The 8,420-nt window shown below is 38.8% G+C and overlaps 2 long non-coding RNA genes across 2 annotated transcripts; one reads left to right on the top strand and one right to left on the bottom strand.

The window, feature by feature from the left end:
- Window positions 1-2,964: 2,964 nt before the first annotated feature.
- LOC131694810 (uncharacterized) lies at window positions 2,965-4,172 on the top strand. The gene is made up of 3 exons (XR_009306547.1): window positions 2,965-3,395; window positions 3,554-3,749; window positions 4,023-4,172. It is a non-coding gene; the product is annotated as an uncharacterized LOC131694810 (long non-coding RNA).
- LOC131694751 (uncharacterized) lies at window positions 4,170-5,576 on the bottom strand. The gene is made up of 3 exons (XR_009306538.1): window positions 4,875-5,576; window positions 4,735-4,800; window positions 4,170-4,654 (listed from the first exon to the last, which is right to left on the bottom strand). It is a non-coding gene; the product is annotated as an uncharacterized LOC131694751 (long non-coding RNA).
- Window positions 5,577-8,420: the final 2,844 nt, after the last annotated feature.

Raw genomic sequence — 8,420 nt, 5'->3', positions numbered from 1 at the left:
GTCTTCCGGTAAAACTATCTGCGTTTCAAGATGTGCGTTCGTTTTACTGGTTGCGTCTAATCTACCTAATACACAGAGAAATATGTTACGCCTTTTTTGCATTATTATTATTTTGAATCTGGGTAATTCATGTTATGCTGATTATATCTACTACAGATCCGACTTCCGGTTCCGAAGTTACTGGTTGAAGAGTGCGGTCACGCAGTAAATTCCCATATAAACTGGTACCACCATGATGTTCAAATGATGTAAAACATATTAAAATTGATGTAACATTACTCTAGTTTGCGGGTCTGGATCACTAATGATCAATTAAAGCAGCTTTGACCACATTGGCCACCTATGACGGTTCATGACGCCCCCGGGGAACCCGCCAAGTTCCTAAGCTAATATCACACCCATTCCCCAACGAATTCTCTAGCGATTTTTACAAACTTGATTTCAAATGAAAGATACAGTAATGCCATTGACTGCTGCTGAATTTCATTCGGTTCTGACTCTTGCTTCCGGAGTTACAGGGGTGTTAGTAAGGATACACAGGAATTTCCCATATAAATCGGTACAATCGTAATACCACAGACTAACAGACATAACACTATAAGGGAATTCCCTCAAAAAACATCGATCCGATAATTTTCCCAGAACACTAGCTCCACCTTTTATTCACGGTCCCAAACACTCATTTACTGGTAGGTTACCCCTCAGGTTTGGGAGCAATTTTTCACTAGTGGTCTATCCCCCGTATGCTTGTTCATATGGCAGTGGCGCCATAATTTCAAATGTGGCCACAGTTCCAACTACAAATATATTTAAAATGACCGTTAAAGCGGGCGAAGCTTTGTTTTTAAGTGTTATGTCTGTTAGTCTGTGGTAATACCTCAGAGGCTAAAAACTATTGAAATGGTCACCAAATTACTTCTAATCGCAGATATTGTAACCTCTAGACTAGCTCAGTTGGTGGTTTGAGGTGATTTGTGCTGGTATTCGTGTTATGCGTACACATACTCACCACGGGACTCATTCACTTTGGGAACTACGGGAAAACGGACCATTCATAGCTGCTGGCAACCAAGGTGAAGACCAAAAAGTATGCGCTATGTATCATGACACTCGCAAGTGAAACCTTGAATTTTCTTTCACGTAGAACACCCGAAGACGAGGGCTGACGAGTCCGGAGGACGATTTGAACTTTGTGGTAAATGTGCTGGTAATGTTTACTCTGTGACAAACTAAGATATTACCCAAATTACATTCTTACTATTTATTGTTACCCTTGACAAAAACATAAATTTGTACAAAACTTAACTATGTGACGTCACATTTAATTTTCTACTTGCGCTTTAGAAATGGTCGTTTGTTGGTGCAGATCTGGTTATGGTAGTGCTGACAGGTAGAAGATGACTGCTGGGATTAACGAACATTGCGGCTGTGGTAGACGAAGTTCTGGTGGCTAGTCGATTTGTGACTGGTGCTTTGTAGCCGAGTCTGAACTGCTTTAGCTTGGTGTTCCAGTTCAGAATCCAAAATGGCGACGAAGCTTCCGACGCCTCCATATGTGCTGTTTTCTGGCATCGAACGTACCGTCGATTTTCGTACCTTCGTAGCAGGGACTCACGGCTCTCCCGATCGTGCTCTGTTCACTGCGAGGCTTGTGGTTGAGAATGCGACTTATCGTCGACCTTCCTGCTGAAGAGATGTCCTTCGGACGAAGTCCGAGACCAGAGATAAAAAGGCCCGTTGGGGACGTGCCCAGCAGAAATTAACAAATAAGTCACATGTTTTAAAGTCCTATTCTACACCAACTTTTGACCCATTGTATTTTATAATGTTACCTTTTTATCCCGTTTTACTTCGTATGTTTCGTGCTTTTCTATTTTTAGCTTTTCTTACTTTTAACACAGTTGCAAGATATACAATTTAATTTTAATAATTAGAATTAAGACAATACCTTTTAAATTCATGTCAATTACACTAACCGTACTAACATCTTTTATATATCCGACAAATTTTTAACATTCTATTCGTTTCTCATTCTTGCTCCTTACTTTATAACAAAAAAAACATCATAAGCACACTGAACACCATTTAAGAAAAATACAAAAATACTTTATATTGACTACGTAAAACCGCGCGCACTTCCTATTTCTTTAGGCGTTGGGAGCAGAAAGAACGTTCTTGGTCATTGCTGAGTCTGACTTGGCTCGGATGGTATCAAGAAAACCTCAATTTTCTCCATATCATCCGATCTGACCAGGTAACTGGCATCCCTATCTCTAAATACAGAGTTTGACAATAGGCAACATCGTTTTTCCACCGATCGATGGGGGTCAGTTTGACAACGTTAAAATCGCTTAAAATGTCATCAACAAACAATAGTAGCAGTAAACAATAGAAAACAATGAACACTTTAACTGATTTGATGTAAACTAAAGTGCTCCTCGTTCGTATTTAGAATTAATTTCGTTCATTTTGTTACAAGCAAAGTGCTTATGTTGGCTACGAGAATATGACGTCACGTCACCCTCTTGGATCTGACACTTACATTGTTTAAACCTGGCAGCCCTTCACATTGCTGCAACAGCGATGACTGACATGTTGCGCGACGTCATTCGCTAAAACCGCTGTGATTGAGTTACCCTAGTTGAGAGTGCTCCCGCGTGACGCAAACGTCAGACTTGGAGGACTACCACTCACACAGCTGACAATATACCTAGGATTGTTGGAATTAATTGAGCTAATCTAGAGTATGTTTTCATTGTGGCGAAGCCGACAATCAACATTGTAACCAGTGGTTACAATACCCCCTCATTACTCTTCAAAATGAAATAATTCATTTTGAAAAGAAAGATGTAACTTTGAAACGAAAGATGGAATTTGATTTGAAAGTTTGATAACGGTTTGGCTGATAACTAATTTTCAATATTATCAAATAAGTTTCAGCACATCGTTATCTATGCCCTTTTCATAAGTTGTTCCATTTTCCTTTTTCACCCAGTGAAGAGGAAAAGAACTCACACGGTTACGTGTTGTAAACTGTCAAAGTGGAATGTTTACGTTTAGCTCTGGACTACTATTCAGCTTTTTGTTGGTTCGCGAAGTAGTGAAAAAGGGGCCTGCTAGGATTGATAAAATTGACACTGGACGAACGACTTGTCAAAATGGGGTGCGCATTTGAGAACGCAGCCACCAACAAAAAGCTGAATTAATTTTTCTAACCAGTTCAAATATTATGGAATTTTACGACTGTAACTGTTTCATTTGCTAAAAATTTCCGTGGTACCTGTTACTCAGCAAGATTATTATGGTTCATTTAACGATTCGTAATCCATTGGCCGGTTGGAAGGTCAATCTGCTGCGTAGGAAATTTCACACAAAGGAGTTAGTTATTCTTTTAGGTAGTAGGATAATCAATTTTTCGACCGACTTCGGTTTCACATTATACGGTGCCATTCGACAATGTGCACTCATTGATACCCGGATTTATCAATGATAAAAAATAGTGAATTTTTGTATGTTCAAAAACTACCCTTTTGACGAAATGTTTTTGTTTCAGGGTTTTGGCCATATTAGCCCGCACTTCGCTTTTCCCATACTCGCGTGTTGGTTATGCGAGCTGGTTTCATAACTGGAGGAAATATCACAAGGGATGCAGACCGTCTTCTTCGGCAATCATCCGCTACTGTGACGATTCAACTTATTGTCAACAAATAACCGTCACCTATCACAAACAACGACTAAATGTTCTAAATGTTTGTAAAGTTGGACTTTCATTTTATAAGCAGCGATCCAGGACCAATTCCTGTCGCTATATTTTCAATCGACGGTTCGCTCGGGTCTATCCCGATTTTACGTTTTCAGTTTGTTCCTGCTCTCTCTCTCTCTCTCTCTCTCTCTCTCTCTCTCTCTCTCTCTCTCTCTCTTGCCTGGTCTGTAAATCGACTCATTGATGTACGTATGCCATCAATGGTAAACGAGCTGCTTTTAATTCAACAACCGTTTTGAAGATAATCGTTTCGTTTCAGGGTTCGAACCACATATTGCATTCAGAACGATTGGCCTACCAAACTCCGCTTCTTAGCGTGTTGGTCCAATACAGAACGGTGGCTTTCTGGGAGATTATAAAAGTTACCATCAACCCAGGCAACCATATTTGAGACCGTCCAGAAATACCGATGCAGCTTTGAAACTACCGCGCCGGACAAAGTTTTTTTTATGTACATATATTAGGGTGGCACGAGGATGTATGAAAACAAATTGAATACCGCAGAACCAAGTTACAAAAATTCGTAATTCTTCAACGAACTCCTACACTAAATCTGATCAAATCTGTTGGAGCATGTTTTAGCACAAATAATTCTAAGTTTGTATGGAGTTTACTATGAGAACATAAGACATTTTCATTAAATTCATACATATGCCGCCTGGTGCCCCAGAAAAATATATCGTATGCTACATTCTACAGATTCAGTCAAGAAGAATAACTTCTTTTAAAGACAGTCCATAGCTATGACAACTGGTTGATGAGTTATTGCAAAATTAAGCTTTCGTTGCCCAGAGAGTTATGAAAATAGTGCTGTAATTGGCTACCCGGCGAGCTGAACCTTCAATCAAGTGAACCTTGACGTATTTGTTGTGGTCACCAGTTATACCGTTGCTGTAAAGCGGAAATATAGTGACATGTTTTAAAGTCCTATTCTACACCAACTTTTGACCCATTGTATTTTATAATGTTACCTTTTTATCCCGTTTTACTTCGTATGTTTCGTGCTTTTCTGTTTTTAGCTTTTCTTACTTTTAACACTGTTGCAAGATATACAATTTAATTTTAATAATTAGAATTAAGACAATACCAAATTCATGTCAATTACACTAACCGTACTAACATCTTTTATATATCCGACAAATTTTTAACATTCTATTCGTTTCTCATTCTTGCTCCTTACTTTATAACAAAAAAAAACATCATAAGCACACTGAACACCATTTAAGAAAAATACAAAAATACTTTATATTGACTACGGTAAAACCGCGCGCAATTCCTATTTCTTTGGGCGTTGGGAGCAGAAAGAACGTTCTTGGTCATTGCTGAGTCTGACTTGGCTCGAATGGTATCAAGTAGAAAAACTCTAGAAAGAGAACTGCGGAGACTCCATTTTGGATCGATTGGATTCGGGTTTAGCTGTCAAAAACCGAATCCAATCGAACATTGCCTATCCTTATAACATTGGACGTGTTGCCATACAATGCCGGGGCATACGTTGACAAAAATGCTGCTTTTCTCTCCGCAGTTCTCTTACTAGAGTTTTTCTAGTATCAAGAAAACCTCAATTTTCTCCATATCATCCGATCTGACCAGGTAACTGGCATCCCTATCTCTACATACAGAGTTTGACAATAGGCAACATCGTTTTTCCATCGATTGATGGGGGTCAGTTTGACAACGTCAAAATCGCTTAAAATGTCATCAACAAACAATAGTAGCAGTAAACAATAGAAAACAATGAACACTTTAACTGATTTGATGTAAACTAAAGTGCTCCTCGTTCGTATTTAGAATTAATTTCGTTCATTTTGTTACAAGTAAAGTTCTCATGTTGGCTACGAGAATATGACGTCACGTCACCCTCTTGGATCTGACACTTACATTGTTTAAACCTGGCAGCCCTTCACATTGCTGCAACAGCGATAAATGACATGTTGCGCGACGTCATTCGCTCAAACCGTTGTGATTGAGTTACCCTAGTTGAGAGTGCTCCCGCGTGAGTGACTCCTCCGTCCCACAGTTTATAAAGAACAGTTGCGCAAAGACTGAAGCAAATCTACCTATTGAACACTCAAAACGTCTACCTATCGGACATGAAGAATAACAATGCTCGAATGCGTGGGGAGTATCGTTATTATGTGATTATAATTATGAGAAAATTCAACGATGTAATATTAACATTATTTAAAACCAGGAATATTTCGCTTAATGACAATTATTAAAAAATATATGTTCACTGATAGGTTTCAAATTTGGCACTATTTCAAACACCGGAACAGCTCTGGGTAGTTTTAATAATCTTCCACCGACAGTGGAAATATGAAGGTATTTCTCATTGTTAAAGTGCAGCTAAAATTTTGACAAATTTGTGTATGCATTCCACTTATTATGTACTTATTCAAATTTATCTTACGCTGCAAATTCGACTGTTTTTTGTCACAACCCAATCAGACGGAAAGCGGCAAAAATCAATGCATTTCGTTCCTAGTTGCGGATCAGTTGAGAACCGGAAAAAGCTTAACTTTTTACCATGTTATTTATCGTACAGATTTTTACCAAATAAAACTAAACACTTAATTTTAAATGCACAAAGTTAACTTCTAACTGAATCAGAATATCGGTGGAAGTCATTTGAAATTTAACTAAAAATAAAAGGTTGCCAAAACTTAAAAAAGACCAATGATTGGTCCAATGTTGCCAATCCTCTTTACGCAACTCTACTATTAAAAACTCTGCTCCGTCCCAGACGTAAACGTCAAACTTGGAGGACAACCACTCACACAGCTGACAATATACCTCTCCCGCCCGCCGACTTTCCCTTACACCTCCCTCCTTCATCACTCCCCTCCTCTTGGACCACCCTCACGCCCGCATTTCCTTTATCCACCCCATATACCGAAATAAGATGAAGGATATCTGACGCATCCTCCACTCCTACTCTACTAACCCCCCATTCCCTCACTTTCAAACCCATTCCACCAACATTTCAAAATATAATCACATGAAGATAACATTGAACTCATGCTAATTAAGCTAATTAAATATTATTCTTTTGCCTTTCTCATATAGAAAGGTTATGCAATTCCTCCAAAAACCGGCTTTCTAACCGAGGCCCGGAGGGCCGAGTCTCATATAACATTCGACTCATTTCGCCGAGATCGCAAAATATCTGTGTATGTATGTGTGTATGTATGTATGCATGTGTGTATGTATGTGTGTATGTATGTATGTATGTATGTATGTATGTATGTATGAATGTATGTATGTATGTATGTATGTGTGTGTATGTGCGGATTTGTTAACAAAATGTCCACATCGGTTTCTCGGAGATTGCTGAACCGATTTTTACAAACTAAGATTCAAATGAAAGGTATAATATTCCCATAGGTTGCTATTGAATTTCATCTTGTTCCGCATTACGAGTTGAAGATTATGGTTACAAAACAAAATTTGTTGATTTGTTAACATCGGTTTCTCGGAATTTTCTGAACCGATTTTGACAAACTTGATTTTAAATGAAAGGTCCATCAGCTGCTGTTGAATTTTGTGTGGATCCGAGTTCTGGTTCCTGAATTACAGGGTGATACTACGATCACGCAGCAAATCGCGATTCTAACGAATTCTGCGATGAATGTAAAAAGGTAATTTTTTTCCAAAATGTAAACACAACTGAATTTGTAGATCTAGGTCACCCACAGTCATTCATCGACGGATCCGGAAGCATCCAAATTCAGAATAACGGTTATATTTGTTTCTAGAAAATGGCTAGACCGATTTGATCAACTTAGTCTCAAATGAAAGGTGTTGCGTTCCCGGAAACTGATATTAAATTCCATCTCCATCCGACTTCCGGCTCCGGAGTTACGGGTTGTGGAGTGCGATCACATAGAAAACTCCGATTCAAACCGATACCGCGATGAATGCAAAAAGGTGCTCTTATATATACTTACCAAGTGTAATAAGAATGAAAGACATTTCCATAATGTTATATTGTACGAACCAGATATTAAATCATAGTTTGGAGAAATGAGAAAGGCACAATTGCACCTCTAGGTGGATTAAAACAGGTTTTTTTTTAAATATTTTTGTTCGATCATGGATGTCTGTTATCTGTGCCAAAACGTACCACAATCTCGTACCACTTTTATTAAGATTTTAGGTCAGAGATCTTGTTCCACTATATTTTCACACGATTTCACAATTTCCCACATTCGTTGGCTAAATAAAGTGCACTAGACAAACAAAATACAAACGAGAACACGCCAATTGTTTAAATAAACTATTTTAAGTTTAAGCCAAACATGAACCGCCATGTTTGAAAAACGCAAAAACAACCAAGTCCATTTCAGCCGCCAGAAAATTTGTCTAAGTGTTGAAATTGCCTTTAAATCGCATTCGCAAGTTGCATTTGTTCCTAGGCGCAATTAGTACAGGCGATTTGAGTCAAACGTCAAACTTTTTAAATCGTCTGACCATGTTCTTCCGCTTTTTTTTGACAGGGAGACTTCGCTTCGACCCAGTCAGCCGGAAATAATCTGGAATTCTGGCTGGTTACAGTTCGTTTTCCAGCTCCACCCCGTCAGCGTGGCAAGCAGAAAGTTAGCAAAAGTTGAGCAAAGCGAAATTGATGCTGGCAGAGTTTCTGCGAGCATTTTGC

This window comes from Topomyia yanbarensis, chromosome 1, assembly GCF_030247195.1.
Source record: "Topomyia yanbarensis strain Yona2022 chromosome 1, ASM3024719v1, whole genome shotgun sequence".
NCBI lineage: Eukaryota > Metazoa > Arthropoda > Insecta > Diptera > Culicidae > Topomyia > Topomyia yanbarensis.
This window is presented reverse-complemented; position numbering and strand designations above follow the sequence as displayed.